The sequence below is a fragment of the Nothobranchius furzeri genome, chromosome 2 (genome assembly GCF_043380555.1).
Source record: "Nothobranchius furzeri strain GRZ-AD chromosome 2, NfurGRZ-RIMD1, whole genome shotgun sequence".
Taxonomy (NCBI): Eukaryota; Metazoa; Chordata; class Actinopteri; order Cyprinodontiformes; family Nothobranchiidae; genus Nothobranchius; species Nothobranchius furzeri.
In genome coordinates this window covers 52,321,271-52,342,005 of record NC_091742.1, presented here as the reverse complement: position 1 = coordinate 52,342,005, position 20,735 = coordinate 52,321,271, and the positions used below count along the sequence as shown (strand labels likewise).

At 41.6% G+C, this 20,735-nt stretch overlaps 1 long non-coding RNA gene across 1 annotated transcript; it reads right to left on the bottom strand.

Annotated features, from left to right (window-relative positions):
- Positions 1–7,471: 7,471 nt before the first annotated feature.
- Positions 7,472–8,750, bottom strand: LOC129165218 (uncharacterized). The gene is made up of 3 exons (XR_011517081.1): positions 8,631–8,750; positions 7,736–7,839; positions 7,472–7,628 (listed from the first exon to the last, which is right to left on the bottom strand). It is a non-coding gene; the product is annotated as an uncharacterized lncRNA (long non-coding RNA).
- Positions 8,751–20,735: the final 11,985 nt, after the last annotated feature.

The window sequence follows — 20,735 nt, the reverse complement described above, 5'->3', positions numbered from 1 at the left end:
TTTTAATACTTTTGAGTATATACCTCCCTGCCTGGCCTAACTTTTAACTAGGTATGTGACAGCAACATCTCTGTGGTCTGATCAAAATGATCGGTTAGGGGTTCTTTGATCTAAAGGTAGCATTTGAAGTTTTAGCCCCAACACTCTGGAACCAACTCCCACTCGAGATCAGATAATTCACTTCCCTCCAGATTTTTAAAGCAAAGTTGAAGCTGCATTTTAGATCCTGTTGCTAGAAAGCCCTCATTTAGGAGATTTACCCCATTTTTGTACTTTTAAAAAATAAGTTTTACCGTTTTTATTGGTTCACTGTAAGTTTATTGTGATTTAACTTTTTATTTTGATTTTATCTTGTATAGCACCTTGGGCTTCCTTGGTTTGTGGTGGAAAGGGGTTTTATAAATAAACAAATTGATCCCTGAGGGCTGCTGTTTGTACAACATCTGTGGGTCATTGTTTTTAAGCATCATCATCTTACCGAAGGATACTTCTGACATGTGGCAGAGGCTTGTAATTAATATGCTCACCTTCCAGTCTGTTTACAACTCTCCCCATTCAGCCAAGAATGCCCACCTTCTCAGTGGTAGTGTCCGTCCTGGGACTGGGTGGTCAGGTTTCAAATCGCGGTTGGGTCATACCAAAGACTTAAAATATGGGACCCAATGCCTTCCTGCTTGACACTCAGCTTTAAGGGGTTGGATTGGGGGTTAAACCACCAAATAGTTCCTGAACGCAGCTGTGTCTGCAGCTCACCGCTCCCCACGGCGATAAATGTCACCAGTGTGTGATGACTTTGGGACTTTAACAATTAAAGACATTTTAAGGTTTTCAATGGAACTTTACCTGTTAGCATCACAAGTCGTATCAGCCATTCAAACTCCATTTCGATTTGAACTGAGTCTGCAAAAAAAAAAAAAAAAAGAATTAAACATATTCATTCAGCATACCGATTTTGTTAAAGTTTCAGTTGCTTTTACATAATATTATTAATTACCCTTTTGTTGTATACTCTAACATGTGCAAAGTTATTTCAAAAGGTCTTCAACAGTAAAGACTGCCTCTACCTAACCATTACAGAAGAGTCTTTAAAAGTGAACATCTCAAAGATTTTCAGTAGTTTTTAATTTTTTCCCCGTGGCCTGTCTGGCTGTGATGTCTGAATGCTGGTGACAAGCCTTACAGATTTATTCTCAGGTGGAGCATCAAAGCATCTGCTTTTAATGTCACGCCTGATATTTAAAACTTTATTGTTATTGTTTTTGAATGCTTTGTAATTCCGACCAGACACGGAGTCAGAGGTGAAAGAGAAAGGAAGAGACAAAAGGTGTGTGTGTGTGTGTGCGTGGGGGGGGGGGTTCCACAAAAATAAACAATAGGATTCATAAAATATCAATTTTAACATATTTGGTTTCATATTTTTAAAATGTGAAAAGTGGGGAAACTGGTAGGATGAGATTTTAGTGAAAAGAGCTCTGTGGTTTCCTTCAAAAGTGCAAAAGATAATAAACTACCTTGTTTTAAATACTCTGACCTTATTTTACCATATTGAAACAACTTTCCAATAAATTCAAATTTTCAATAGCCCTTTTTCTTTAAAACCATTATCTATTTAAAATAAATTAAAGTAGACAGGTATAGGAAAGCAAGAGTAAGCAAATATACATACCCAAAATGAAACCCAAGATGAAATTAGTAGTCAACAAGTCTGTAGTTTTTTTGTGTACAGATGTTGAGCATCCTCTATTTCGTTGTCCTGTGCGAAAAGGATGGAACCTTTTGTCCTTTTCTATCACAGCTTTTTAAGTCACGCAGGGATGAATAGTTCTGCCAACAGCAATATTCAAAAATAGTTTTATTTGAATGTTAAAATCCCTCCAGGTCAAGTGAAGACGAAGCAAACAACAAGCTTTTATTCAGCTCCTCAATTAGCTTTCAATATGAATGGATCTTATAAAGTACCATGATTAATATACAGTACTGTTAATGCATTTGCATAATGACCTGAAAATCTTTAGCTTCAGAAAACTTCTTTAGATAGTTGTGTGAGTTTTTGTAGTTTTCATTAAAGAGAAAAACCTGCTGTGAAAATAATTTGAACTTTAGAATAAACTTTATTAATCCCACAGTGAAGAAATTCATTAATTAAAGCAGCACATACACTTGTACAAATGTGATTTATAAGTTGTTTTTACGAGAAACCTTCTCATTATTACAAGATACCGATCCTTTATTTTTTCCCTGCACTGACAGTAATGCACTGCCAAAGATTACGGAGACTGAGTGTGATGAATTACAGGAAGGAAACTGGACCAAATTTGCACAGAACATTATGTTTTGCATTGTATTTTGCATTCTGATTTGAATTGTTCAAACCCTGCAGTGTTCAGAGAAGGTGTTCACCTGCAACCAGCCACATATGTTTTTATCTCTATAAATACCCCGAAGGTAGTACCCTTTGAAAACAAGAAAGCTTTGTTTATCATTTATAACAACAGCAACCAAAAACTGATAATAGCACAATGCAAATGAAAAAAACCTTTAAACCTGAGAATGCAGGTTGCTAAATCTTATATCTCACACAGAAAATACTGTAGACTGGAAAAAAAAAGTCATACAACTTGCAGACCCTTCTGCTGCTTAGTTTAAGAATTTATTTTAGAGATAATATGTCAAAAAATTGAATAAACTGGTCAAGAGGGCTAACTCTGTCCTGGACTGTACACCAAAGTCCATCAAGCAGTTTAGAGACAAGAGGATGTTGGCTAAAGCTTAATTTATGCTTCTCCGTCAGCTCCACGAGGAAGAGACACGCACGCACAGAGATGTTTTGCCTTCTGATTTCTTAGTCTCCTGGGGAGTGTTGTAAAGCAATTCCCCACCAGGACAATAGAGGGCGTAGCGTTGTTCTGTGGCAGTGGTTCCCAAACTTATTTAGCCGCGCACCCCCTTCTATGTCCCGACCATGTCGACGCACCCCCCAGCCCCCACATCAGGGCATGACTATGTATGTATATGTATATGTATATGTATATATATATATATATATATATATATATATCAGACGTCAAGCTAAACAGACAGGGTTAAAAAATATGATCGACCTTTTTCCCCATCACTTTCATTTTTTAAATAGTAATTAATAAACATTCAATACCATTACAATTTCCTTTGATTTAATTTTAAATATTTAGAGTGCCCAGGTAGAACATAAACAATGCAATTTAACGGTTTTCTTAAAGTAGGAACGTTTAACATGCGGCCAGAGCGCTCTCCTTCCTTCTGCTCTGCGTAAACCTGAGCTGATCACCTACTTGTGCTTAATCAAATGTCTATAGGGGAAAAGATGGAAAAGCCATGAGGTTCACTTTTGCCTCACACCAACTTATTGCTGTTTTATATGTAGCGTTGTGGTTTTATGCTCTTTTATGAAAGAGAAACCATGCTACGTATTAATTCGGAATATTAATTTTTAATATTCAATAACCAAGTTTTATATTGTTCAGAAGACTCAAAGGTTGTTTTCATCGATAAACTGCCGATAATATCTGAGTGTCTGTGTTTCAGTTCAATGAGGAAACCAGTTTGACGATTAAAAGTTTTAATTCTTCAAATTAAACTAATGATTTTGAAAATTGACAAACAGGAAATACAATCAACATTGGTAACTTTGTGGGACAATCTTTAACAGTTGATATGCTGTTCTTGCTCAAATAGACCTTCTGGTGAATTTATGAAGATTGAGAATGTTGTGAGTTGTGAGAGTGATATGATGTGATTATGAATGCGTGTGGGTGCAAAGTGTGGTGAGATGGATTGTGCGCATCTGATTTTGCTTCAGGAAGAAACAGGTGTCTGAGTGAAAAGTGATGGTTTAAATAAACTTAGGTTTAGTTGGAAAAAATGCATCCAAACGCTAAACACCGTGTGCTGTCTCACCGAACTCTTGTGGACCCTCTTTCGGATCCGGGCCGTGGAGGATGTTGTGGTTCATCCAGATGACACTCAACGGCTGACAGGGAAGACGTAGGTGTCGAACGGAACCGGTCCAGAGTTGCCCTCGGTACACGTTGATGGTAAAGCGTTTTGTCGACGCGCTTTCTTAAGTTAATTCACTCAGAAATCAAAAGACTCGGTAATGAGTCTGCGTTAGAAGTTGCGATTCAGCTATTCTGTCTGGCTGACAGAAACAGCGTGAAAAGGGGGGGGGGGGGGGGGGGGGAGAAACGAGCCAACAGGCTCTGTCCCCCCTTCAGGTCCTCTCTCTTTCGTTGTCAAGCACGAACTGAAATCATAAGACTGAAACTTACCAAAAACCTTTCTCTTCTCAAAGCAAACGTGTGCGTCATCAAATGTGTCTGGAGTTTACTGTGGGAAGATGTGTGTGGGTGTGTGTGAATGTTTGTGTGCTTGAGTGTGTGTGAAGGTCAGTACCAAACATTCAACATTATCTACTTAAGTGTGGATTCATTAATCCATTATAATTACCCCAAAGCATAAGAACCATTCATTTGATTAAACACATTTATAATGAGCAAAATGATAATGGTTACTTTAACATTAAAATCAAGAAAAATAAGTTTAAACTTTATGTTTTGACTTGGTCTGGGTACAACTCATGGAAACACATCTTCTGGTAGACTGCAGGTGGCTGATGTTATGGTTTCCTCCCAGACTCGCTGGCATTCAGGTCTTAATCTGTGGGTGAAAGTTCTCAATGACCCAGCTTTGACCCAGCTGAGTCCAGCACCACCATTGTGCCAGAAAACCCATATTTCCTCACGTTACAGTCCCCCCTTTTTGTGACGACATGGAGGTCAAGCAGAGGCCACCTGACGTCACAACCACAATAACGTGATGTACTCGTGAAGGTAGACATCCCAGATGAAGGCAGGAACGATGAAGCATCTCCACAGGTCTCGTGTAGAAGGGAGTCTATCCTGATCAGATGATTAAGGCCAAAACTGTTGCAATCATTGTAAAGTAATCCACTTAGGGAATCTTGAAAGCAGAGCTATTTCAATAGCAGTTAATTTCATCAGCAATAATGCAAAGGTATGCAAAGGATAAGCAGCTCGTGTGCCACACGGAGCTGGGCAGGTGATGTATTCCCCAGGCGTAGTCCAGGCGAAGTCCAGCGCAGACCTCGACCCATCTCGAACCACGACCGAAGCCCCATGCGACAGGAAACCAGTTGAAGGATGGTGAAGACGACCCCTCTGACGGGATGTAGTCCATACGAGCTCGGAGAAGGAGACAAAGTGAGACAGCCCACACGATAGATAGCATTTGATGCAAATCAAAGAAATCAATCAAAACCTATCTATGGGTGCCTCTGGGAAAATGTGTAGGCATTTTGTGAATTATCTAAAGAAGAAATGTTCTGCACCCTGTTCTACATGTCATGTAAAAACGTGATGCAGAGAAAACACAAATAAAAGAAAGTAAATCCTAACTGATATGTGAGACTCAGCAGGCTGCATTAATTAAAGGCATATATATAAAAGAAATAATCATGAAAATGAAGGGCAAATTGGCTTGTGGCCCTTTAAGGGAAATAGTAACAATAAAATTAAATTTGTAATCAAATATAATCATGCTACACAAAGCACTAATAAAAAGATAGAGATGTAAATCAGTTCTAAAAATGTAAATCAGTAGGTTAGTAATCCCTAAAAATGTGAGTTAGTAGCAGGTGTCCTGGCTGGAGGCAGGTAACCTGAAAAAAAATTCAAAGGATATCACATTTGTTAAAAATTCCTCCCACAAACGAGAGAATTTGTAACGGTCCACCAGTTAGTGGAAAATAAGTTGGTCAGAATAGAGTCGGTCAGAATAGAGTTTTGAATCTGGTATTGCGGGCCCACAGAGACACGAGTTTGGACGTATCTGTGGGAGCAGGCTCATAAGCGATTTGGTTAACAAACTGTTTGTATCTTGTGTTACGAACCCACAGGGAAACTTGTTTGAATTTACCTGAGGGTTCCGTTTGGAACTGGAGCGAAGCTGATGGTTTAGCTGTTAGATCAGAACCCGATTTTACCTGCTCAAAGTTGGGTTGCAGCTTTACGGAGGCGACTTTGTTGTGATCAGAAATAGTAGCAAACTGGAAATGCGAAACCGATGCTCGCAAAGCAGGAGGAGGCTCCCCACCCCCCTTTTGTTTCTCAAACTTATGCCGTGTCTGTGAGACAGGAGAAGCATAACAAAGAACAGTTCATAAGCCCTTAAAAGCCCTATTACCAAGAAGATGCACATTGTCACCTGAATCGTGCTGAAAGAGTAGGTATTCAGATGTCCAAAGACATGGAGGTGTTGGACTTGGAGGTTCTGAAAAGGAGCGATCCAAGGAGGTTGTGTCACGGGTGTCAAAGCAAACCTAGCCATGTTTAGAACCAGAAACAGACATGACGCAATCGAAAGGAACATGTTCTGTCCTGAAAACTGAAGCCAAGAATACTTTATTCCCAAGAATGATGGGGGTTCCCACACAGAATCAGAAAAACCCGGTTTAACCAGAGAAGTTACAGACTGACTAGAACTCCGCCCCGTAGAAGGTGCAGCACCTAACTCCGGGTCGGAGGTCAATGTCGTCAGCTGAATTGGTGGAAGGTCAGTGTCGATTTCTGCAATGACCCGCCCGCTTGGAGGAGGCGTTCCCCCGAACCGGTTGAAGTCCGCAACGGAAAACTCAGTGCCACTCGGCACTCCCCTTTTGTCAGGAGGGGCCCCGAGCAGAGCATCACTGCACGCACCTACTGCTCGCGGGCTGGGTGGCGCCCCCGGGCCCGTGAGAGAGTTGATCGCAGCAACCACCGAGCCTCCTTCAATATCGCCACTGACCACAGGACTGCTGGAAACCGCAGGTTTTACTGCGCCGTCGTGGTCACCTGTAAGAGAAGTCACAGAAAAGAGAGCACAGAGGCCAGAGACTACGTCACACCCCTGTGAAAGGAGAAAAGAATTGGCCACCGTATTAGCAGAGGTCACAAACTGAAAAGTGACAAGGTCATTCACATAAAGGTCAAGATGTCCGGGCACAAACCCCTTAAATGGCATGGTAGCTCCGTCCGGAGACCACAAGTGTTTCACGGCGGCTGACGTTTCCATCACGCCCCGATAAAGAAGCTGGTTTGTGCATGAGGCGGACTGACGAGTAAAGCAGACCTCTGACTGAAGCGGTGGATCACAGCCTGAAGATTTCACACCCATGCTGGAGAGATGGTCAGCCTTTAACATGGATGACAGAGAAGAAGCATCAGGAACCAAAGGGTTAAGCACAACCTGTTTGTCAGAGAGGTTAACCATAGGCTCAAGAGATTTATTCAGCTTAAAAGTAGCAGAGAAAGTGTTGTTTATTTCAAACCTTGATATTGATGGTGGGTTTTTGACCCCCTGGAAGAAATAAATGTAAAGAAAAAGTGTTATGACTGAAAACAGCATGTTGTTTGAATTCACGTCATGAATTGCAGACCAGAACCACCTCCGACCCCGAGCAGCTGGCACCGAACTGCTGCCACTAGTCCCCACCGTGCCCGACCGGCGGCACCCGATTAATGCGGGCCCGTTCGGGTGGGTGGAGGGACCAGCGAGGCTCGGCCGGTAACCAGACTCCTGCGTCTTGGCATGTTCTGGAAGCAGAACGTCAGAGAACCTTACATCAGGTGTAACAGTGCAAGAAAGATTTTGTCGTGTCTCGTCCATCTCTCATTAAGTTCAGAGCAACTCGCGTTTTTACCTTCTGAGTCGACGTAAAACTCCGGGCAGATTCCTTAATTTATCTCACAAACAAGGACTGTCCGTAGCTCAACTTAACTTTATGACACAGGGTAAAACAAGGAGCTGTTGATAGAGAAATGAATACACACAACTTCACAAGATAGAAGAAAAAGGCATGGATCCGAGCAACGGAGGCTGTGAAAGCCGACCCTTACCGGTCCAAAACAAAATAAAATAAAAAAATAATAAACCCTACGCTGCCGAGATGTTATCAGACGGACAAACGTAGCAAAATGTAGATTCTACACACCGTAGTGAATTACAAGAATCACCGCCAATGCGGGTTTCGTGAGGACACAGACTGACTGTGTCAGAAATGGTTTGACAATTTAACGGGACGCGTTCCCTTTTTGTCCAACTGTGGCGCGCTAGCTTAGCTCTCCGGCTAGGTCTAGCGTCCTTTGTCTGTAGCGACCAGACTTAAATTTTCCCGATTAACAAGCAGGCATCTCGCTCCGCTTAGCTAAACGGTCTTGAAAGCGTACGCAATCTGAATGCAGTAACGCGTGACGGCCATGACCCGACTTACGACGTTTACCGAGCAATTTAAGCTACGGTAGGTGCCTACGAGCATTCCGTTTAAATTCGGCTTTGATCAGTTGCCTATGCAATGGAAATATTTTCCACAATAGCTCGCCCACAGTGTCAACACACTGAGACGAAGGGTGTCCGAGAATTTAGTTTCGGTACGGAGGTTCGGAGAATTTTAGTTTTAATGTTAGGACTGAGGATAAGCTGCTCACGGTAGCTCACCCAGCAAGGTTAAGAGCGGAAATGTAGCTTTCCGACCTGAAGAGGTTAGAGACGCGGCGGCGCGTCAAAATGGACAGAATTTAGTCAAAAGCACAACTCACACGTTCGCTCCGAAGGCGAAGATGGGATAAATCAAAGTATTGTCTGTAATTTGCGGTCAAATTGAGATCGGAGATCTTCCCCGTCAAGTTTCCACCAGGACGTCTCCCGGAAGAGTGACTTCAGCGAAATAATTTCCGTTTTTTTTTTTCAAAATAAGACATCAAAGTGAAACACAGAGAAAAGCGTTGTTTGTAGCTTTTAGATGTTCGGAATCAGATAAATCGCAGATATAGAAGTCTGGATACGCTCGCCATTAATGTAGCGTTGTGGTTTTATGCTCTTTTATGAAAGAGGAACCATGCTACGTATTAATTCGGAATATTAATTTTTAATATTCAATAACCAAGTTTTATATTGTTCAGAAGACTCAAAGGTTGTTTTCATCGATAAACTGCCGATAATATCTGAGTGTCTGTGTTTCAGTGCAATGAGGAAACCAGTTTGACGATTAAAAGTTTTAATTCTTCAAATTAAACTAATGATTTTGAAAATTGACAAACAGGAAATACAATCAACATTGGTAACTTTGTGGGACAATCTTTAACAGTTGATATGCTGTTCTTGCTCAAATAGACCTTCTGGTGAATTTATGAAGATTGAGAATGTTGTGAGTTGTGAGAGTGATATGTGGTGATTATGAATGCGTGTGGGTGCAAAGTGTGGTGAGATGAGGTGAGATGGATGCGTGTGTGCATCTGATTTTGCTTCAGGAAGAAACAGGTGTCTGAGTGAAAAGTGATGGTTTGAATAAACTTAGGTTTAGTTGGAAAAAATGCATCAAAACGCTAAACACCGTGTGCTGTCTCACCGAACTCTTGTGGACCCTCTTTCGGATCCGGGCCGTGGAGGATGTTGTGGTTCATCCAGATGACACTCAACGGCTGACAGGGAAGACGTAGGTGTCGAACGGAACCGGTCCAGAGTTGCCCTCGGTACACGTTGATGGTAAAGCGTTTTGTCGACGCGCTTTCTTAAGTTAATTCACTCAGAAATCAAAAGACTCGGTAATGAGTCTGCGTTAGAAGTTGCGATTCAGCTATTCTGTCTGGCTGACAGAAACAGCGTGAAAAGGGGGGGGGGGAGGAAGAAACGAGCCAACAGGCTCTGTCCCCCCTTCAGGTCCTCTCTCTTTCGTTGTCAAGCACGAACTGAAATCATAAGACTGAAACTTACCAAAAACCTTTCTCTTCTCAAAGCAAACGTGTGCGTCATCAAATGTGTCTGGAGTTTACTGTGGGAAGATGTGTGTGGGTGTGTGTGAATGTTTGTGTGCTTGAGTGTGTGTGAAGGTCAGTACCAAACATTCAACATTATCTACTTAAGTGTGGATTCATTAATCCATTATAATTACCCCAAAGCATAAGAACCATTCATTTGATTAAACACATTTATAATGAGCAAAATGATAATGGTTACTTTAACATTAAAATCAAGAAAAAGAAGTTTAAACTTTATGTTTTGACTTGGTCTGGGTACAACTCATGGAAACACATCTTCTGGTAGACTGCAGGTGGCTGATGTTATGGTTTCCTCCCAGACCCGCTGGCATTCAGGTCTTAATCTGTGGGTGAAAGTTCTCAATGACCCAGCTTTGACCCAGCTGAGTCCAGCACCACCATTGTGCCAGAAAACCCATATTTCCTCACATTACATATAGTGTGGCTGAATCTGCGATCCGCTGCCACGCGGACTGGAATAACAAATGCTGCAGTAACAGTTGTAGTCAGGTTCGGAGTCACTGGCTGGAGCGGACCCGACTTTAATACGTCATCCCAAAATAGAAGCTTATATCTTAATTTGGCCTTGAATGAAAAATGTTGTTATAAAACCTCTTAAAAGTTTTTATCACGGAGGAGGCAGCGCTCATTTCTGTCTTCAGTCTGACGGCGTGCTGGAGTTTGCGCAGCGTGCGCGCTTATTGAATCTGTGTGTGTGTGTGTGTGTGTGTGTGTGGCACAGCTCCATGAGCCGCTCAAGTCACCGCGTCTCGTTATTGGCGCTATTTAAACCAATGCTGTAAAATTACTTCTGCCCAGCCCAGATGTGCTCACCCGTGAGCCGTGGTTCCGCTGGAACGCGTCTGACCTCTGACAGACGCACTCTGAACTTCAGATCTTCAGCGCACTGTTAATAGCCTGAATGGGAATCATTTCTTGATTTATTTAGTTACATCCACAATGTTCTGTGTGTGAGGTTTACAATGCCAGAACACCTGCATGAGATAGGTGTTAACTACAATCTGCCAGAATGACTCGCCACCTTCAGATTCCTCCAACACCGTTAAAAATGATCAAATACGGAACATATCGGCGTGCGCAGGCCAGAGTGCTGAAGCTCAGCGCATTGTTATTATGAAGCTAGGGCACATGTGGAGGACACATGCGCAAAAATATACTTGCTTTCAATTACATTTATTGGGCCCACTTACTTTTTCTTAGGCCCACCCACAAATGAGTTTCTACGCTAATGGTGACATATGACAGACTTCTCTGAGCTCCGCAGCCATTACACTTTTCACCTTGCGCACCCCCTAACGGCAGCACCACACTTTGGGAATCCCTGTTCTGTGGTATTCTGTCATGTATCCAATCCAAGATAGTGCATTTAACATTTCATATTATATTTATATTGTGTTTTTTGTATTTAAGTGACTTTTTAAAACAGACAAATTTGTCCCTCATTCTCCACCTCTTCATGCGCTCACCACCTCTAAACCCACTTTTCCCCTCATTTCCTTCCACGAATAAAATGCTTGCTTCATCTCTTTTCACTCCTCAAGTCACGGGCGAATAAAACGTTCATATTTTTAGTCATTCCATGATGTAAGCTGTGCGGTGGTGCAGTGGGTTCGCTTCCCGGCCTGGGATCTTTCTGCATGGAGTTTGCATTTTCTCCCTGTGCATACGTGGGTTCTCTCCGGGTACTCCGGCTTCCTCCCACATGACTGTTAGGTTAATTGGTCTGTCAAATTGTCCTTAGGTGTGTGTGTGTGTGTGTGTTTGCTTGTCCTGTGTGTCTCTGTGTTGCCCTGTGATGGACTGGCTCTCTGTCCAGGGTGTACCCTGCCTGATTGCCCATTGACTGCTGGAGATAGGCACCAGTCCCCCCGCGGACCTACGTGGACAAAGCGGGTTCAGAAAATGGATGGATGGATTCTGTGAGGTATTCTTAAAGCATCTCCGTGTCTGCCGTTAGATATTTTCGGCTCTCTCTATGTCATGTTGTGGGAAAGCTGTTTAACCCAGGACATGAAGAACCACATGAAAAAACAGGTAAGTAAAATAGTAAAATTATTTATTAACTGAGGATAAGGAAAACTAAAGGCGCTGCTCCAGAAATACAGGAACAGGACGGGACTGGAATCTAAAACGAAAGAATAAACAATCGGGAAACTTGTGCCGGAACCAGAGAACCAAGAGAACAATCTATTTCTGGATAGAATTGTTCTTACGGTCATAGACCAGGGCTTAGCGGTGGTGGACTGGGTGAAGATCAGTTGAGGAGAGGCGAGAGGACCGATGACTGAAGAGGAGGTGGTCAGGTGATGGTTGTATGAGTCCTGGGTGTAGGTTGGCAGGCAGGCGAGCGATGGAGAGTGGAGGCCAGAGGATCCTGAACGGCGGGACGTGGAATACAACTCCAGGCGTGGTTAGAGGATATGAGGCGAGATACTGGAACAAGAACACACAGGATTTCAAAGGACAAGTTCACAGGAATTTCAGGAGATATACTGGGCTAGAAGCTACCCTTGGTGAGAGTATCAACTGGCAATGGAGTTCTTCTTCTGTTGTTTAATGGCGGGTGGCAACCAACTTCCAGGTGCATTTCCGCCACCTACTGAATGGGAGTGTGAGTCGACGTGGGGAGTATCCTACTTAAAATAAATAAATAAATAAATTCTATCAAGTAATCCACTGTCCCTTAAAAAGTCTATGACTAACCTATACACCACTAGTCCCCCATTTAACAGAATACCCAACTCAAATTCCCTATATCCCTTAACTTTTAATTTTTCAACCAACAATTTCCTATTACCCACATATTTCCTACAAGCACATAATACATGTTCTACCGTTTCCCTATCAAGTCCACAGTCACACATACCGGTATTATGCCGTCCAAGAATAAAAAATGTACTGTTCAAAGCTGTATGTCCCAGTCTCATCCTTGTTATCACTGCCTGATTTCTGTTACTCATTTGAATGATTTCCATTCTTCCAACCTTTCCCTTTAATTTGTATAAATGTCTTCCTTTCACGTCCCGTATCCATTGTTCTTGCCATTCATCCTGAATCTGCTGTCTAATAACTGATTTCACCTCTGCAACACTGTATGGAACCTCCATCACAGTACCCAGTGTTGTTGCCTGCTTTGCATAATAATCAGCTATTTCAATACCCTCTACTCCACTGTGAGCTGGAACCCACATAAATCTAACCTCTGAATCAGTCTTCATCAACCTAAACAAGCACTCGAATATCTCATACAAAATATCTGACCTCTTATCTGCTGACATTTCTCTAATTGACAACAATACAGACATGGAGTCCGAGCAAATAATACTTTTCCTAACACCGTTTTGTTCTATCCACTGTAAACTAAATGAAATGGCTACCATTTCCACTGTATATACTGACAGATTATTAGAAGTTTGACTTTTATGATATTTACTACATTTCGGAATCCAGAAAGAAAACCCTGTCAAATTTCCTGACTCTCTCGACCCGTCAGTATATACAGGGATGAATGATTGATGAGCGTCATTTAATCTTTCTTCCACAACATTATCCCAGTTTCCCACACCTTTCTGTATTTTAATTACATTTTGAATATGAAAATCTATCACCACTTTTGGAAATAACCAAAACGGAGTAGGCGAATATAAAAATTTCTTAAAAACAACTAAATCATTTAATTTAAAGGCTTCCGCCAATCTACACAATTTCCAGACCATGCCCTCATACTGTCCATTGAAACATTGCCCTCCTACTGTCATCTCTCCCTTAACCATATGCACATCCTCTGTACTACCTTGTACACTAGCCCAATAATTTAATTTCAGCAACTTGAATCTAAGAGTCAATGGCATCTCTCCCATTTCTACTTGTAAGGACACTATCGGTGTGGTTTTCATTGCTCCACAACAAATTCTCAAAGCCTGACTTTGAATAACTTCAATCTTCCTCAGTAATGTTTTACTTGCGGAACTATATACAATACTACCATAATCAATAACTGATCCGATCATTGCTATATATACCTGTTTTAAAGCCTTGGTACTAGCCCCCCCAATCATTACCCCTTAAACACCCCATAATATTTATTACCTTTTTACACCTTTCAACTATGTTACTAATATTCTCCTTCCAAATCAACCTTTCATCAAATATAACACCCAAATATCTAAAACTACGAACTTGCTCCAAAGGTTCCCTATATAGTTTAAGCTCAATCTTAACATTTCTTTTCTTTGTAAAGACCATACTTTTTGTTTTCTCCACCGAAAACTTAAATCCCCATTCAAAAGACCAATTCTCCACTTTAATTATTGCATCCTGAATTTTCTTCTGCAAGTATTGAATGTTCCTTCCCCTTTTCCATAATATTCCATCATCTGCAAACAATGCTTTCCCAACATCATACCCCATCTCTTCAAACGCATCATTGATCATAATAGAAAATAGTACAGGACTGATCACACTTCCCTGTGGCGTCCCATTGTCAACCCTATAACCCTCCGACAAACTATCACCTATTTTTATCTGAATGTATCTATTAAACAAAAAGTCCTTAATCCAATCACATGTTCTTCCCTCTATCCCCAACCTTTTTAATTTAATCAGCAAGCCCTCCTTCCACACCATGTCATATGCTTTCTCAATATCAAAATAAACAATAACTAAACTCTCTTTATTGTTCTGTGCTTTCCTAATGTCATTTTCCAAACTCACTATGGCGTCCATCGTCCCTCTACCAGTCCTAAACCCATTTTGATATTTCATTAACAAATTCCTACTTTCTAAAAATAATTTAACCTATCCGTAATCATTCTTTCCATTACTTTACCTATATGAGACGTTAAAGCTGTTGGTCTATAGTTCTCCGGAATACTTGGGTCTTTCCCAGGTTTAATTATCGGAATCATCACTGCCTCTTTCCAATTTCTCTGTAATTTTCCTTTTTCCCAGACCTTATTATATAACTCCAACAGCCTTCCCTTCATCTTATCCCCCAAATGTTTAAGCATCTCATAATTAATGTCATCCTTACCAGACGACGTCACTTTAGTTCTCCCCATCGCTCGCTCTAGTTCAAAAACTGTAAACGGAGTGTCAATTGTCGTTAGTCTCCGCCCACCATCATCCTCAATAATATTGGTCCTTCTGGTTTCTTCTCTTCTTCTCCATCTATTGTCATGATCCGCCCCAGCCTTCCTGACTGTGTCTCTCCTGCCCTGATTAGCCTTATTGTTCTCACCTGTCCCTGATTACTCTGCCTATGTGTTGCTGATTCCCTTGTGTATTTATACCTCCCTCCTGGTTGTTGTCTTTGTCGGTTCATTGTAGTTTGTGCATGTTCGTTCATCCTGTTGCTCCCGTCCTACCAATTAAACATCTTTTTATTTTTTACATCCGTCTGCCTGCTCTTCTGCCTCCTGGAACCCACCACCACACATGGTCTGCCACCTCCACCCGCAGAACATGACATCTATCCTCCGACAAGTTATCATCACTATTAATTTTTACAAAAGTCTTAGCCAACATTTCAGCTTTTTCTTTTTTGCTAATAGCAACCTCTTCACCTACCTTGAGAACCGGGTATCTAAACTCTCTATAAACCCCCTTCATTTTCCTACTCATACCCCAAAGGTCACCTACAGATGTAGTCCTTCCTATTTTATCACAAAACCCTCTCCAGTTTTCCCTTTTCGCTCTCTTAACCACTCTTCTAGCTTCAGCCTGCAATCTTTTATATTTCAACAAACTGTCAAAATTATGAGACTTTCTCAAAACTTTCATACGTTTATTTCTCTCCTTAATTGCCTTTTCACATTGTTCATTCCACCATGGAACATTCTTCTTCTTCATGGTCCCTTTACTTTTAGGAATAGTAACGTTCGCTGCTTCAATTATCACTCTCCTAAAAATCTGTTCCACCATGTCTATATCCCCTTCCATATCAATCCTTCCATTCTCTTCTTCACACATGTCTAAATTTATCCCAATCAGCTTTTTTAAATACCCAACGACCAACACTTTTGTCCAGACATACCGCCTTCCTCCTATAAAGTTTGGTATAAATTATATAATGATCACTTCCCAGATTACAGTCCCGAACTTCCCAATTACAGTTTCCCGCTAAGGCATTCGACACTATTGTTAGATCAATAGCCGAGGTTTTACCCGTAGTCACATTCATCCTTGTCCCACTACCATCATTTAAACAGACTAAATTCATATCCTCCATGAACTCTTCAATGACTTCCCCATTCTGATCCTCCTTAAATCCTCCCCACAGAGAACTATGACAATTAAAATCCCCACACATTACCACCTAATCATAAGTCCCTTCCAGAATCAATTTAAGCTTATTAATATCCAATTTTTTTGCAAGGATTATAATAATTGACTATAGACAACTTCTTATTATTGACATACAATTCTAACCCTATATATTCTTCATCAGTTCCTATTTTAATTAGTCTATAATTCAGATTAACATGAATAAAAGTAGCACAACCTCCTCCAATTCCATCTTCCCTATCACATCTAATTATTGTGTATGGATATAATTTAAATTCTAATTTTTTATTTAACCAAGTTTCTTGAACACAAATAATATCTGGTTTCTCCAACAATTCATCAATATATCTTTTAAATTCTTGTCCATTAGCAATCAAACTCCTAGCATTCCATTGTAAAATCCCAACCATTCACTACCCCAACCCCTCTTGACTGGAACTCGCACTTAGGTTGTTCCTGACCTCCTTCCAAGACAACTCAATAATGTCCAGATGATGAACAGCTGCTTTCACAATGATTTGTATCCTTTCCGTTTTTGATTTTGTGTCCATTGTTGCATTTAATACTCCTGCAATGAAAGTCACCAATTCCTTAACATCTATCCACACTTTCCCGACCTGTCCAGATCCGTGAGCTGAATCTTGTGGCATCGTGTCATTCATTCTCACTGGAGCCTCTCCCACCAACTTAACTGTTTCTGCACAAGAAGCTTTACTTTGAACTTTGGTACATTGTATCTGAGTTTCCCTCCTCATCACCAGGCAACCCGCATAAGCCACACTATGTTTCCCCCCACAGTTACAACACTTTAGTTTTGTTCTATTTCTGCATTCCTCAAAGCTATGTTTATCTCCACATCTTGGGCATCTCTTCCGTCCTTTACACACATTTGCCGTATGGCCAAATCTCTGACAGTTGAAGCATCTAATCGGCTTCGGAATGTACTCCCTCACTGTGTATGACATGCAGCCTAAAAAGACTCTATATGGCAGAACGTCACCCTGGAATTCAATCAGCACAGAATCCTTTTCTTTCTTTGATCCATCTCGAATTTCTGTAAACCTTTTAGCATCTTTCACTTTTGCTCCCTTTAAATTGGCTTTTATTTCCCCAACTGAAACATCCACCGGTATTCCCCAAATCACCCCTCTAGGTCCCATTCCACTCATTCCCACCTTACTCACACTGATTACTTTATGTTTTCCCACCTCTCTTATTTTACAGGCCTTCTCTCTCTGATCTTCATTTTTACAAACAATTAGCAAATTTCCATCTCTCAAAACTTTAGCCAGTTTTATGTCTCCAACTTGATTTTTTAAGATAGACGTTAGCTTAACTGGGTTCACCATGTTCACTCCATTTCCCTCACCGAACCTCAATATGATTTTGAACCCTCCTCCTTCTTCATCAGCACTGTCACTCGACACAACCCTTCTTTGTTTCCTAGTACTATCGTCAGCAGAGTTGTAACTCCTCTTTCCCTTCATCGACTCCTGCCGAAAACTCAATTCTAAATTGCTGTCCTCACTCTCACAGTCCCCCATGTCTCCCCACTCCTTCTTATACACCAAACAGCCACGCCTACCTGCCATTGATTTCCTTTCGACCAAGTTCCACCCGGCCGGCGGGAACGTTTCACTGCCAACGTGCTCCGATGACAAAAGTCTGTTTTTCTGAGCTGTAGCCTCCAACTCTGCTGCTCTGTTTGCTCACCCTGCCATATCCTCGCCTCCCAGACTGCTGAAGGCACAGCCTTTGTATCCCAGGTGTGGGTCGTCAGAGGGATTCAGCTCAGCTGTGCTCCTCAGCAGCCTGGAGGAGAGGAGGAGGAGGGGCGGTGCCGGGCTGATCACCGGGGCTGGGTGATCCTGGCTCCTGCACCTGAAGAGGCCAGGCTGGTGGCCATAACATAAATAGTAATAATAATGAAACTCAGAAAGATTTTACCTGCAGTTATTCACTAGTGAAGAAAACTTAACTCATATGAGTGGGGACAACCACTCTTTTCCGTGGGACACCCACTTTCCCAGTTTCTAGCTTATACCCTGCTCCTGAGACTCAACAAACAAAGCACAGCAACAGAATGCTCCTGCAGAGTTCCAAGGATTTTAAGTAAACACAAGAAGCCTTTCTCAGATTTAGAAATCATAAAAGAATGTGCGACTAAAGTGATGAAAATAGACTTTTGAAGGTAAACAAAAAGAGGAAATGACAGCTACAATTAAGCAAATCCTTCTCTCAGATGCTACATTTCAAGATCCTGGTTCTGGTCTATAGGGCCTTACATGGACAAGCACCATCTCACATTGGTGATCTTCTTAGTCCCTACACCCCCAGCAGGTCCCTGAGGTCCAGTGATCAAAGCCTACTGGTTGTGCAGCACCAGGCTAAAGGTCAAAGGTGACAGCTAATTTGCTGCTGTGGCCCCCAGACTCGGGAACTCTCTCCCCCTGAGCCTGAGATCAGTGGACTCAGTGGTCTCCTTTAAAAAGCAGCTGGAAACTCACTTGTTCAAGCTGGCTTTTGCATGACCTTCTTCAACTCCTCTCTCTTTATTCAGCTCTCCCCACCTATTCCACCTTCCAATCCAATCCAATTTTATTTATAAAGCGCATTCACAAGGCATTACAACCAAACAAGGCGCTGTACACTAAAAATGTTAGTTAATTAAACCGGCGTTGTACAAACATGTCGAACACAGATAAAATATAAAAAGGAAATACAACAAAATTCCCAAAAATAACAGCTAAAAATCAATAAGACACAGGGTGAATAAAAAAAATTAGAAAAACATTTTAAAAAAGAACCTCAATAGTAAGGAAGCCGATAATTGTGGAGTCCATTTTTAAACAGTGCAGATGTAACTGAGGTTCATAATTATGTTATATAAGCTAGGTTGAAGTAGTGAGTTTTCAGGCATGATTTAAAAATGCTAGCTGTTGGTGCTTGCCTCACTAGCAGTGGTAATGCGTTCCACAGCTTCGGTGCACAGACAGAGAAAGCCCTTTCTCCACGGCTTTTTAAACGTGCATTCGGAACAGCTAGGAGGAGCTTATCTTCAGACCTGAGAGCACGCGGCGGGTTGTAGTAACGGACAAGTTCACACAGATATGGAGGAGCTTGATGGTTCAAGGATTTGTAAGTCAGAAGCATAATTCTGAAGTTTATCCTGAACTGCACAGGCAACCAGTGGAGAGATTTCAGAATTGGAGAAATGTGTTGTCTTCTGTCAGCTCCAGTCAGCAACCTAGCAGCAGAATTCTGGACCAGCTGAAGTCTAGAAAGAGCTGCTTTGCTGATGCCGTATAAGCAGGAGTTGGAGTAATCCAGCCTTGAGGTGATAAAAGTGTGGACCACCGATTTCGGAAGATGGACACTCAGGATGTGCTTTAGTTTCGAGATGCGTCTTAGTTGGTAAAAACATGATTTAACTGTGTTATTGACCTGGGCATCCATCTTCAGAGCCTGGTCCATTTTTACTCCAAGGTTGGAGATTACAGAGGATACATTAGTTGAGAGATAGTTGAGGTCAGGTTGATGAGTAGCCGTGGTACTGTAAGGACTGAAAATGATTAAGTCAGTTTTGGAGTCATTAAGATGGAGGAAGTTGTCAGCTAGCCATTGCTTGACCTCAAGGATACAATCAGACAGAACTTTCGTTGATTGAGTTGGCTTAAATGAAAAATAGATTTGACAGTCGTCAGCGTAAAGATGGTATGAGACAGCGTGCTTTCTGAAAATGGCTCCTAAGGGCAGTATATAGAGGTTGAACAGTAACGGGCCGAGAATTGAACCTTGTGGGACACCCCAACGTAGAGGCTGTGACTCGGATGAACAGCCATCCAACATGACCCTAGTAGACCTGTTACAAAAGTATGACCTAAACCACTCCAGGGCTGTGCCTGAAATGCCAGCCCAAGTGTGAAGTCTTGTGATCAAAATGTCATGATCGATCGTGTCGAATGCTGCAGATAGATCCAAAAGTACCAGAACCACATGGAAACCTGAATCTAAAGCCAGAAAAATGTCATTAAACACCCGAACGTGAGCATTTTCAGTGCTGTGCTGTTGTCTAAAACCAGACTGACAGGAGTCCATTACCTGAAATTCATTTAGATGTTTCATCAACTGTGTATAGACTATATTCTCAAGGACCTTAGATAAAAACGGTAATTTGGAAATTGGTCGTAGATTAGAGTAATCGGTGGGATCAAGGCTGGGTTTTTTCAAGATTGGTTGTAGAACCGCGTGTTTAAAGGCACGAGGAACTTCAGCCAATGTCAAGCTACTATTTATAATGCCTAGCACGCTATTGCTAATTAAAGGAAACACCTTTTTCAGGAGTCGAGGTGGGACTTCCTCAGGATCCACTGATCCCCCTCTTATCTATTCACTCTCTCTTTCTTTCCTTACATTTTTAATCACAATCGTCTATTTTTTGCTCATTTTAAATATATTTTTAACATTTTCTAAATTTTTTTTTTATTTTTACATTTTTTGTTTTTGTGAAGCACCTCGTGATTTTTATCTTGAGAGGCGCTATAGAAAAGATCTTTTCATCTTCTTCTTCTACAGCAGCAA